This window comes from Nyctereutes procyonoides, unplaced genomic scaffold (assembly GCF_905146905.1).
Source record: "Nyctereutes procyonoides isolate TBG_1078 unplaced genomic scaffold, NYPRO_anot_genome, whole genome shotgun sequence".
In the NCBI taxonomy this organism is placed as follows: Eukaryota; Metazoa; Chordata; class Mammalia; order Carnivora; family Canidae; genus Nyctereutes; species Nyctereutes procyonoides.
Genome location: NW_026575043.1, coordinates 33,211,916 through 33,226,312, shown reverse-complemented (window position 1 = coordinate 33,226,312; position 14,397 = coordinate 33,211,916).

Here is a 14,397-nt window from a genome sequence, read left to right as displayed (position 1 = left end):
CTAGTATATCCTCACATGGCAGAGAGCGAAGGGAGAGAGAGAGACAGCATGTTTTTTGGTATCTTCTTGTAAGGACATCAATTCCATCATGGGGCTCCACCTCTTGACCTAATTACCTTTTGTTGTGATTTTGCTTAATTAACATGTGTTAAGTAAAGTCCTGGGGTATTGGATGGTGAGCCATGTTTCAAAAAAAGAACTAAGGGAATAGAAATAGAGAAGTTTACTACTCACAGTCCTGCAGGGGCAGTGTGGGGAGGCCAAGGCAGGATGCAAGAGAGAGAGATAGAGAGAGAACAAAGCGGGACACAGGTACCTGCTTGTGTTGAAGTTCCTAGACTAAAGTCAGACTGGTCAATTCAAATCCCAAAGAGTAGGTTTTGACAAGCTTCACAGTGGTCTTATATAAGGGAAAAGCCCCAAGAGGAGGGGGAGAATTCTGTGACAATGGTGGTTGGTGGAGTCATAACAGGAGCTTACTTTTACCTGTCACTCTGTGGGCTCATATCCAGGTCATGAACTTTAATGGAGGTCCAGTGACAGTTCAAGGTCCTCCAGAATGGATGCAGAGGCCACGATGTTTTGGTAGTTTAGCTAATCTCTTAACACCTGGCAAACGTCTGGTATCCAAATACCATTATGTTGTGGGTTGGGCTTCAATAGATATATTCTTTAGGGAACACAGTTCAGTCCATAGCAAGTGCTTATTACATGAAATACTTATGTTAAAGAGTAAAATCCAAATATATAGATTTTAAAGACCATATTGGTTTTGTCCAATGATTCTTGAATTGGACAGCATACAGTTTAGCAAATAGAGAGGAGTTTCATGCAGCTGTTCAAAAGGAGAGACTTATAGACAGATGGGAACGGAAACAAGGAAGTTAGATGAGGCAAAACAGCAGGCTGGTGATTGCAGGGTCACTTTCCTTATGGGGGATGGCAGGGGTCTAACCAGTGCTGGTCAGGCAACTCCTGATTGACGGGTTTAAGATCCCATTTCTGGGCTCTTCCAAAATCAAAATTAAGTCTCAGGCTTAGTGTAGGTGACTCTACTTGGGTCTGTTGTCTTGTTTTTAACAATATAGACCAAATACTGTATTTCTCTCGTTGACTATTTTGAAGACAGAAAAGAAATGCATTCTTTATGTTTCTTATTAGGAGAGATTCTGAGGTGTTTGAGAGATAAAAAGGAAGAACGTCCAAGTGCACATCCCCACATGGTTTAATGTAGATAATGTTCTTAATCGTAGTCTAATCACTATAGCAACAGACAGTGGTGCACTTAAGTCTCAGAAAAAAAAGATAAAAGAAAGGAAAAGAAATCCGCAGACTAATGGTTAGCTTGTTTCCCTTTTATAAGAAAAATAATAAGTCCCTGAAGATGAGATTTATACTTTGGATATTAGAAGTTAAAGTAGTAAATATCAGAGGCTTGAAGACTGAGCAGACTTGCAGGAATGCTCTTATTTTGCAGACTCTGGGCAAGTCATGTCATCTCCTGCACATCAGTCACCACAGGCAAATAGGGTAGTGGTGCTGATCCTTTCACATGTATCTTAAGCACAATAAGTGTGCTGTTTGGAGTTTTTGTACACCACCAAAGGAACCCCATCAGGCTCCCCCAGATCCGTCACTTCCTCTAGGACTGGCTCCTCTGTACTCTGGGCAAGTTTATACGTGACATGTTGGTGGAGTGTCAACAAGGAATTCTCACTCACCCTGGACCCTGAGGCCGGGCAGGTACTGAGAATGTTTAGGAAGTACTTGGACCTGCAGTTGCCTGGAACGATATGGTCAAAACCAAAAGGTTTTTATGACACCAAGTCTGCTCTTACTGCCCTGTATTAAAAGGGGATATTTGATAGCTGACTTGGAAGGTCATTCAACAATATTAATGAAAGAATTGTATCTCTTAGGCAGAAAAAGAGCCAATGTCTTCTCACTAAATACTTATTGTGATAGTTAATTTCATGTGTCACCATGGTTGTGCTGAGGAATGCTCAGATTACTGGTAAAACGTGATTTGTGTCTGCGTTTGTGAAGGTTTCTCTGAAAGAGACATTTGAATTGGTCATCATTGATCCTAGGAGGGCTTGCATAGACTCAAGCTCAGTCATGGACTTTTTCTGCTGTTGGACACCAGTGCTCTTAATTTGGGGCCTGGGCTCCCTCTCTCTGTGTCTCTCATGAATAAATAAAATCTATCTATCTATCTATCTTCTATCTATCTATCTATCTATCTATCTATCTATCTATCTATCTATCTATCTAAATTGGGGCCTGGGATGTACACTCAGGTCTTGGGCCTTCAGACTGGGATTGAATTGCAAGGCAGCTTTCCTGGCTCTCCAGCTCACAGACCGCAGGCGGCAGGTGGCACCCTTCTCAGCCTTCATGATCACCTGAGTCAATTTTATGATAAATCTCTATACGTGTCTACATTTATAAATTTGTATCCTCTTGGTTCAGTGTCTCTGGAGACACTTATGGAGCTTAAACTCCATATTATGGAACTTAAACTCTTAATTGAGTTATGAGAAGTTTTCCCAATTATTATTCAAAACCCTCTGATTACATTTTGCTTCTTAAAAATTAACCTCTAAAATCTTCACTTCAATTTGTGCTACCTTCCCATCCTACCTTTATGCTACCTTCGAGGTATGGATTCAGGAGGGTCTGAATGATGGGCAAGGAGTGAAAAAAAGATCTGATTTCTTTTGTTTTGAATGGGAGGAGTTCCACTCACAAGCATTGCATACACACATGAATCACACACACACACTGTTTTTTAGAGGGTATATCCAATTATTTTATATACTTAGCTGTTATAAGTAGATCTAGTAGAGTCTCCAGGATTAAATTATTATTTATGTACCATCTAATTATATTTATAAGAATTCCAGAGATTTGAAATGCATGGGAGAACATTGCTGCTCTTAAAATCATAAGCATAGTTGGTGAATACCAGTGACCGGAGTTGAGTACAGATGATTCATCCATTCACATGTCCTCTTTTCATTCCATCTCCAAACTAACTACTTTCCTTTTAGTTGGTTTTGTTCCGAACCAAGTCCAGATTTTCCATTTTGAGTCCGTAGTATTTCAGATGGATTTGGGGGGAATTAGGGCAAGTTCCAAGAACATAACTTGGAAGACAAGACCACCTTTTACAAAGCACATTCTCATGCTGATTAATAACTCTATATTTTCTCTCCATTTTTAATGGAATTAAAAACAATTTACTTTCTCAGTTTCAGGCATTGCTTAGGATAGGATATACTATAGGATATGGAATACATGAGCTAAAGGATTTTTATCTTTTTGATTCCTTTCTGCCTTCTGAGAACGTAGTAGAGAGCTTGCGTCCTACTCCAATATGTTAATGATTGATCGACAATCTTACAGAATCTGTGCAAAATAGACTAAAGCAAGATCCTGGGGGCCTGTGGTGACTTCTTACTGACAGTATGAGTAGGCAAGAACTAGCCTTTTAGGTGGATCTCACAGTACCCTGTAGAAGATACACATGCAATTTTCATTGCTTTTTCTCTGCAATTGGGACAATACTAGCATAAATAGAATTAGAATCAAACCTATTTTTAAACATCTAGTCAAATAATGAAACTAGACAACGATCACCAATGGGTGCTAATATCACAAAAAAATGAAACAACCACATCATAGTTAACTTCTTGAATGATACATACAGCATCAGAATGACACAATATACCAAAAGGGAAGGAAGGAAGGAAGGAAGGAAGGAAGGAAGGAAGGAAGGAAGGAAGGAAGGAAGGAAGGAAGGAATCTAACCCCTGTTCAGAAAAATCCAAGGATGGGAGAACATACAACACTGTACCACACAGGGATGTAATTAGCAAAATCCAAAATGTGGGAATACTACAGGAAAGATGACTCAGAATCTTTAATAAATAAGTTAAAACAGAAAAAAACGAGGGAGAGAAACATATGTTAGAGAGCTTTCTGAGATGTAGGCAGATGCTCATGTATGAACTTCCTTTGGGCACAATTGGGAAAATTGATACTCTGGCAGCGTATCTGATGATATTAATTACTTATATTTTATTTTCAGTTTTAAAATATTATTGAATGTATTTTTTTAAAATGAGTCCTTTCCTTTAAAAATAAGCACATAAATATTCAAAGACGACTGTTATGATTTGTAGAATTTACTTCAAAACAATCCAGTTTAGAAACATAAAACAAGACTCTGGATTTTTTTGGTAGTTTGGTAATGACTCTATAGAAGTTCGTTGTCCTACTTGCTCTAGTTTTGTTTATGCTTGAAGTTTTTCCGTGGCAGGGGGAACATAATATTAAAACCATAATTGTCGGTATTACCTTTATGCGGGGGAAGCATGGTAGGAGCCTCGCTGTATAAGAAACAGTCATAAATATGTATTGTCTAGGCTTCATGAATAATGATTTTGGAAATGGGCAAGTTTCTTTATTATTAAAATAAATAATTGCTCTGGAGATTTTAACGTGTTGCCAGAAAATTGAAATTAATTAAATCTAAGCCTCCCCATGTAACACTCAGTTTACAGGAAACGCAGGGGCAGGGGAACGCACTAAATAGCAGGCTGAGTATCCATCAACAGAATCCACAGCGAGGGAGCTGGTTTCCAAATAGAAGTTAATGAATGTGGTGGTTGTGGGGGAGACACAGCCATCAAATGCACTATGTAAACTGTTCAATCCATACAGATACTTTTCTCATCTTTGCAGAAAAAATAATGAAAAGAAGGAAAGTTGGGACTATTGTTCTCATTCTGACTACAGTCATTCTAACACTCAATTACCTTGTTCTTCCCTAAACAGAAACATATTTAAAATCTTTTTTTTTTTTTTACCAACTGTGAATGCTAACTGACTTTCAGTAAGCCATATAATACTCAGTACTGACCACAACCTAATTTCTTAGGAGGATTTCCCCCAAGAGAATAATATGCAGCACCTTAATAATAAACAGCCTGGCACATTGCCCAAGAGAACACAGGTATTTTTTTCCCCCACAACATCCCCAGGGCTCTGGAAAATGCCTGGCACACAGTAGGAGCTTAGTAAATATTTGTTGAACAACTGCAGAAACTGAAAAATAAACAAATCATCTCACTGTTCCTTCCTGAGCCTTTAATGCATTCTCAGAAGATGCCTCAGTCTTTGTGCCACAGATTAGTTTGACAAATACTCAAAAGATGTCTCAACCCTGGGATGCAATGGCAGCTCAAGCTGGATGCCCACTGTGTGGGCAAATGCTGCGCTGGCACGGGGAGTCCGCCACTGGGACAGTGGCTGTCAGCAAACTCTCTCCTCAGGTTTCCTTCCTTTTGTGTGAGTGCACTTCTAGCTTGATTGAAAGAGGACAGAGTTAGGTAAGAAGTGGACTAGCCATAGTTAACTGGCTCAGCCATCTTGCATAATACACAGTTGGAGAGGCCAAGTAGTCAATTGGAATAAAACACATCCTGTGTTCACAGCAACACTGACCTAAGAATATTTGAGTGAGAAATTCTGCTGTGTTGGAGTGCAGACTTTGGCATGAGCCTCATAGGCTGGGGAAGTATCATCCAATGGGCTCTCACTTTGGAGGGCAGATCCTGGGTTCTGGGTTCCCCCCTCTACTGTTGTCGCCCTGGGTCCCTATGCACTGCTCGTGTCTCCTCTCTGGGCCCAAGGTCCTCACTATCAACAAGAAGAAAGCTGATGGAAGTGATAATCCAAGCTTCACTGAGTCCTCCCTTCTCTAAAACCCACTATTTCCCATGCTGACCCATTCTGAAAATGATACTACCATCTGTCAGTGAAAGTAGAATACAGAACTTTTTGCTCCTAAATGACCATGTAAAGTACTTGGCCCATGTAAAAGAAAGTAGGTATTTCCCAACAAAGTTAAATTTTTGAAGATCACGTGGTTTATGTTGAAGAACACGAAACGTTAGTACCCTGGCGTGTCTCACCGCCGTATAAACAACATGCATTTCTTTTTTTCTTTTTTCTTTTTTTTAATTTTTATTTATTTATGATAGTCACAGAGAGAGAGAGGCAGAGACACAGGCAGAGGGAGAAGCAGGCTCCATGCACCGGAAGCCCGGCGTGGGACTCGATCCCGGGTCTCCAGGATCGTGCCCTGGGCCAAAGGCAGGCGCCAAACCGCTGCGCCACCCAGGGATCCCCAACATGCATTTCTTCATATGAAAAAATTTATGAAAGATGGAAAGTGCCCCTTTCCAATCAGATACAAAGTTGAAGTTCATTTCAAAGAGTCTGCTTTTCTTAAGCATTTTTAAGCCAACAACATTGCATTGATGAGGAAGAATCATGAAAGCAGATGAAGGAGGCAATGGGGGAGAGTTGTCTTCTTTATCTTATTGTTGATAAGCAGCCACCTGTTTATGAAAACTCCCTTCCAGTTTCATCTGGCATAACTGGCTTTAAAAAATGACTTTTCCAGGTACAGCTTTCAAAATGTTTGACTGCTGTCTTGGAATTAATATGTCAGTAACAGTAAATGAGTTTTTCTAATGCTCAGAGGTCCTTAGGAGCTGACTGATAGAATATTAAACATCTGAGGTTGTGTGATCCAGTCCCATTGGTCTGATTACTCCTGCTCAGAGAAGATAAGTGCCTGACCTAGATGACATAAAACAGTTTATTGCTGACTTCCTGACTTCGGTGCAATTCCCTAGAAGAATCCAGCAAAACACCACTTGTGTTTAAAAGAGATGATTATGAATTAACCTTGAAATGGCTGAATTAAATAAAATAGCATAATCACTAGCCAAATTTCAACTCCTACTTTACTGGCTCTGAAATCATTAAAGGTAGCTGTGATTCAAAAAGAAGTCACAATATAGGTGCCTGTGGAGAAAATTAACTTTTTGTTGGGTCCTTGTAATAATTTACTATCTGATCCATAAGTATACTGAGAAAGAAAAACACATTTGTTTCATGGCACCTTAAAAATATATATTTCTGGGTTTAGAGCAATAAATCTTTGGCATGCTCACTCATTGCAATTCCTTGTTTGTTTATACTATTCTCCATGAACTAAAAAAAAAAAAAAAAAAAGTCAATGTTAGGGCAAGAATTCCTTACAAGTTTCTTATTCTGAATTCCAAAATTTAAATATTTGGGAAATAAGTTAGTGATCATTATATCAAGCTTACTAATTTCAAATATGAAAACAAAAGGGTTAACGTGGATTAATGAGTTGCCCACTGTTGTATATTCCTAAGTACTGAGGTTTTCAGACTTGATGAAAAAATATCTAACCTTAAAGGAAGTGCAGGATTAGTCCTGGTTTATTCTGATGTTGTATTTCCCCCAGCCAGGCCAGTTATTTTGGTATCAGTTCTCCATCTTCCAGATGATTTTCTTTTCATTATCCCAGAGCCTTCTCCCCTGTTCCTGATGTGTTGTGGTTTACTGCACAGAACTGGGACTCTCCTGGCTTTGGTGGTATCACGAGCAATCTGTGTGACTTTGACCAAGTGACCTAAGTTCTCCATGATGCATTTCCCTCTTCTGCTCAATGAAAATAATAATAGACTTAAGGATTAAATAGATTAATGTATGTAGCATTTAATACAGAGCCTGGAAAGTGACAAGCAGTGAACAGCTTCATGGTACCATGGTCATGGTTGTCGTCATGACCTTCATTGCCAATTGTTACTTATGAGTTATGTCCAAATAAATCTTCCCACAGGCATTATCTTCCTTTAAGATACACTTTTAAAGATTCTATGCCCCTCGAGGCACCTGGGTGGCTCAGTGTTTGAGCATCTACCTTTAGCTCAGGTTGTGATCCCCGGGGGCCCTGGGATCAAGTCCCACATCAGGTTCCCTGGAGGGAGCCTGCTTATCCCTCTGCCTATGTCTCTGCGTCTCTCTGTATATCTTTCATGAATAAATAAATTAATTAAAGAAATTCTATGCCTCTCATATGACTGATGTCAATATGATCCTTCCAATTAGGGAGTCATTAATATTTCCTGCCTTTTCCCAAACCTTGCCTTCTGCTTCACTAGCTAATTGAACAAATATTGCTCTCAGGAATTCCTAAATCTGTAATGTCTAGTCATTTCTTTTCCCCTCCAGTTTCTGGTTCCCACTGTTACCTAGTTGTATTTTTCTAGAAGTTTCCAATTTAGTTACAGGTCTCCTATGTTACCCATTGAAATCACTCTCTTTTAGATTTCTAGAGATGTTTGCCAAAAATGTGAATGTGATCCTTTCCCATCCCTGCTTGAAACCTCCAATATCCTTTCTTTACTTATAAACCATAGTTCACATTCCTCAGGCTAATTTGTACACTAGTTTTCCACAATGGCATTAGCACTCAAATGACAAGGAAGTATTTTTAGCTCCAAGAACACTTTACATTCACCTATGCTTCTGTAACGGTGTGGCTTTTTCCTGAAATTGTTTTCCTCTTCATTTGTCTACCGAATGCATCTTATCCATCAGTATCCTCTTCCGATGATACCTCTTCGGTGCTATACCAACACCTAACCAACAGCGTTCAAGATAAACCATTCATTCTGAGGTAGTATTTATCTTCTGTGTTATCCCTACTCTTCTATTATAATATACTTTAATATTTGTCCACAAATCTGGTTTTCTTAATGATAAAAGAAAATATTCTGACTCCTGCTAAAATGGTCAGGAAGACTTTACTCAGAACAATTGAAACAGGGGAGAGTAAGAGTGCTCAATTCTGAATACAGCAACACGGCTGGAAATTTAAAGCCAATGAGGAGAGCTTGAGGGTGGGCGGGTGCAGGGTGGGGGTCAGTGGATGGAATTTGTAAAAAGGAGATGCCAAGGATAGGGGAGTTTGGGTAAAGCAACATAAAGAGATTTTTGCTGAAGGCAACACAGAGTGATTACATATCAAGGGTGGAGAGTGAAGAATTTGTCCATATGCTGAAGGTGGTCAGATATCAAGGATGGAGGGATTCTTCCTAAAACTGGGTTATGTAGACCAAAAGACAGAATGGGGGCCAAGCTGGAGACCTATTTTAAAAGAGGGCTCAGAGGAGACTGTTCAAAATTGGTCAAGGAGAAAATCTGCCAGCTTTAGACTGAGATTTCCTTCAAAGAAAGAATGTGTCCTTTATCTCTTTATCATCGTACACCTAACATGGGGGTGGATAAACTGCAGGTGTTTAGGAAGGGACTGAGCCTCTTCAGATAAGGTCAACATTTGGGATTTCAGCTATTCTGAAGGCAGTAGAGGAGCTTAGAGGATCTATAACATCAGGGAAAATAAGTGTTTACAGGACACAACGTTCTAGATTGACTGCACATTTGTGCCAGTTCAGTCTTTGTTGTGAGCTTCAGGCCATAGTGACATTGATGTTAACTTTTCTCTCTGGTCTTAATTTCCTTTTTTACCGGGTGATTTTGCTCCAAGACTTCTTAGGGTTAAGACAATAACTCAGAAACAAGACTTCTATTTTTAATTTTTAGTTAAAATTTTTTTGATTGGAAGATTGAGTCCCATATCGAGCTCCCTGAAGGCAACCTGCTTCTCCCTCTGCCTGCCTCTCTCTCTCTCTCCCTCTCTCTCTCTCTCTATCTATCTCTCATGACTAAACTCTTTAAAATTTTTTGATTGGAGCACTATTTACATAAATGCATACATAAACTTTAAGTGTACAGTTATGTTATTTTTACGTATGCATATGTCTGCAAAAAAACACTATGCAAATTAAGGAATTTATGGCATGCTTCTCTGTGCAGCATTGTCAGGCAATGTCACACCCCAAACACACCAAAAGTCAATTGCTATTTTGAACTCTATCCTAACAAATTAGTGTTTCCTGTTCTTGATTTCCTTAACAATGTAACAAATATAGTGTGTTTTCATTTTGAATCTGGCTCTTTCATTCAATATTATTCTGTGAGGGGACCCCTGGGTGGCGCAGCGGTTTGGCACCTGCCTTTGGCCCAGGGCGCGATCCTGGAGACCCGGGATCGAGTCCCACATTGGGCTCCCGGTGCATGGAGCCTGCTTCTCCCTCTGCCTATGTCTCTGCCTCTCTCTCTCTCTCTGTGACTATCATAAATAAATAAAAATTCAAAAAAAATAAAAATTAAAAAAAATTATTCTGTGAGATTCATCCATTTTGTTACAAGTATATTCTTGCAGGTTTTTGAGTATATACCCAGGATTCAATTTCTGGGATACAAGGCATAATGCATTCAGATTTAGTTGCATATTTTATTTTTCTTTAAATTCTAGTACAATCTAGACTTTTGGCATAATGTTCCATGAATATTGTGATCTTGTTTCCAAACTTAGAGAAAAATGTGCAATGTTTTCCCATTGTTTGAATTTTTTTTGTGGATATAGTTCATTGGATGAAGGAAGCTTTTTGGTCTTCTTGTCTTCTTTTCTGTAGTTGTTGTTTTGTCTTTTTTTTTTTTCTTTTTGGTCTTCTTTGCTGGATTTCTTAGTGTACTTATAAAAAAGTATTGAATTTTGTGCAATACTTCTTGTGCGTCTCTTCTACTGATGATAGAGAATTTTTGTACTTTATTTTTGAATTCTGTGAATTATATTTATTTTTGAGAAGATATTTATTTATTTATTTATTTATTTATTTATTTATTTATTTATTTATTTGAGAAAGGAAGAGAGCATGCATATACAGGGGGAGGGTCAGAGGGAGAGGCAGAGAAACACAAGCAGATTCCACATGAGTGTGGGGCCTGACGGGGGACTCAATCCCGCAACCCTGAGATCATGAGCTCAGTCAAATCATAAGTTGGTCGCTTAACCCACTGAGCCTCCGAGGTGCCCCAAGAATTACATTTATTTTTTAATATTAAATTCACTTTTCAGTTTGAAATAGGCTTAATCAGACCTGTGATATTATGCTTTTTATATTTTGCTGGTCTCAATTTGCTAATATGTTATTTGTGATTGTTATATCTAAGTTCATGAAAGTAATTAATCTCTGATTTTCCCATTTTATAAAATATAAGGTTAATTTGTTGTTTTCTTATTAGGGAAAATTATGTTTATTCTGGCTTTTCAAAGCAAGCTGGTAAATGTTCTCTTTTTCTATTTTCTGAAGGAATTTGTATAAAAGTATTATTTCTTCCTTAAATGAAAAAATTCTCTGTTGAATCTTTCTTGATCTCAACTTTCTTTATGGGGGATTTTTAAAAAAATATTTTATTATTTTTTCATGAGAGAGAGAGAGAGAGAGAGATCGAGAGAGAGGCAGAGACACAGGCAGAGGGAGAAGCAGGCTCCTTGCAGGAAGCCCAATGTGGGACTTGATCCTGGGTTCCCAGGATCAGGCCCTGGGCCGAAGGTGGCGCTAAACCACTGTGCCCCCCGGGATGCCCTCTTTATGGGGGATTTTTAACATAAGACAATGTCATTTAGGGTTTCCAATTTTCTGATTTTTTTAGATCAGTTCTGTAGTGTTTTTACAAGGAGTGTACCCAATTTGTCTCAAATTAAAAAAATGTAGGGGTTTCTGGGTGGCTCAGTTGGTTAAGCATCTGACTTCAGGTTGGGTAATGATCTCAGGGTCCTGGGATTGAGCCCCATATGGGGCTGCCCCTTCAGTGAGGAGTCTGCTTCTCTCTCTGACTCTGCCCCTCCCCCTGCTTATGGCTTCTCTCTCTTAAATGAATAAATGAAATCTTTAAACATTTTTTTCAAAGGTGCAAAATAGTTTATATATCCTTGTTACATTTTACTGTATGTAGGCTCTGTAGTGATGTTCCCTTTTAAATACAGGATATTGGATTTGGGTCCTTTTTTTTTATATTCTATATCAAACTTGCTAGAGAGTATAAATTTTAAAAATATTTTGGTTTTATTTTTATTGTATTTCTATGTAATTAATAGATAATTATATTTATTATCTTTTTTCTCACATCTTTGGCTTTTGCTAACTCTTTGTTGTTGTTAACTCTTTTAATGTATCTTGAGATTGATTATGCAAATAGATGTATTTTTTCTAACATGTGAATTTAATGTCATAAATGTTTCCCTAGGGGCACCTGAGTGGCTCAGTCAGTTAAGTGTCTGACTCTTGACTTTAGCTCAGATCATGAACTCAGGTTGTAAGATTGACTCTGCATCAGATTCTTCACCAGGCATGGAGCCTGCTTAAGATACTCTCCCTTTCCCTCTGCTCTTCCCACCCACACTCACCCATGCCTTCTCTCTCTCTCAAGAAATAAAATAATAAAATAAATAAAATAAAATAAAAGTTTTTCTAAGCTTTAAATTCTCCTTACATGTTTAATATGTAATATTTTATCATATTTATTTTTTTTAATTTATGACTTCTTCCTGACCCATCGCCTGTTTAGAGGTATATTGCTTAGTTTTTAGACATTTGAATCATTTCCAATTTGATATGTCATTGATTTATATCTTAGTTGCACAATGAGAAAGTAGTTTAGGCGATTTCAGGTTTTGAAAATTTCTTGAAATACATCCTTGGTATTTTAATTGTTTTCTAATAGCTCCTTGTTCACTTCAAAAAAATATTTAATTCAAGATTGAGCTATGTGATATAGACAGCTGGAGAGGGCATCATCCTGATCCTTGTGACAACAACCCACACAAATATGAAGCTGGTTTTGAGAAGAGACTGGGACACATAGGAACATACAGCATGTAAACTAGCCTTACCTTAGGAAGGTCAGGCTGGGGTGCTCAGGGAATGGGTAAAATGATGGTGTGAGAGTGGGAAGCACCAGCATGGGGACCATAGAACTTGGAAAAGCCTGCTCCCTCTGCAAGCTTTGTATCCATGAACTCAGCAACAGTGTTCACAGAAATGACTGCAGAGAGTTTTAAAAAAGTGCCCCAGTGATGCTGAACCTGACAAAGGAGAACAGCAGCCCGTGTGGGAGGGACATGAAATCCCATCTGGACCTGTATCCTATCCCTTATCTCCACTGCAGAACAAAAGACTTTACTCTCTGGGAGGAAGTGCAAGAACAAACACTGTTGCTCTTCCAGCACTGGCAGTATCCCATTCCCACCTCACTCACCACATTACCCATGAAAGAGGAACAGGAATAGGGTTTCTTTCCAAAATCATCATTGACTGAGTGGAGGAGGCCACACCATGAGACCCATGGGCCCAGAGACTGCCTGAGACTGACTGAGGTTTACCCTACTGGACATTGGGTGCTGCTCCCATTAACCCTCTCTCTCCCAGTCCGGGGGATGCTGGTGGGGGAGGTACAACAGGCCTGTCTGTGCAAACAGGGCTTGTCTGATGTGCAATGCAAAGGAACACCTAAGGAGGATGATAGAGCAGGCATGGAGGAAACTGTCCAGCAAACCTATAGTTACCTGAGAAACCAAGGATTGCTACAGGAACTTGAAGTCTGAGGTGCACCAAAGGTAACCATAGCAACGTGGCCCCACTTCTAACTGGATGAACTCAGGTAATTCCCACTCCCACATCCAAGCCTGGAGATCATCCAGCAGTAGGGAAGATGCACCTGTTGCAGGCATGAAAGCTATGGACTGACAGTGGCAGAGATGAAACACAACCTTGCCAGGCTCTTCTGTAATCTCAGTCTAGCCAAGAAAGGAATCAAAAACTTGAAGGCGGGTCAATAAAAATGGCCCAAACTAAAATACAAAATGAAAAATGTGTGAGGGAAAAAACAACAAGTCAGCATTCGAGATCTGTAGAAATATCTGCAGAAATCTACAACTAATCAGAATTCCCAAAAAGAGAGTGATTATAGGGTGGAAGGAATACTTGAAGATATAATGATGGGTAATTTTCTAAAATTGATGTCAGAGAGCAAACCACAGATCCCAAAACTTCAACAAATAGAATTTCCTTTAAAGGTCCTATCATAAAAAAAAATAAAATAAAAAAAATAAAGGTCCTATCATATTCAAACTGCCTGAAGAGCAAAGACAAAGAGAAAATTTGTTAATCATGTTTCAGTTTTCCTATCTCGTCACTATTTCTGCTTGTTTCATATTTCACAGAGATTTATGAAATGTTTCAGAACGCTTTCTCTTTTAGTTTTTTTTCAAATTTTTTAAAATGTATTTTAGGCCATGCTATTATATGCATTAGGAATTTAAAATTACTATCTATTCCTCATTGACTGTCCTTTTTATATTTATCTTACACTATAAACGATACTTCTGAATCTATTTTGGTGATTTTTGTCTTAAAGTCTACTTTAATGTCACCAGTTTACATGAGTATTCCTTGTTTAGTATCTGCAGAGAATATCTTTTTTCAATCCTTAATTTTGAAGTCTGTGTTTTCATATTTAAAGTTTCATTCTTGTATCATAGTGGGTTTTTTTGTTTGTTTGGCCTGAAAATCTTTGTCTTTTAAGTGGTATAAAAATCTT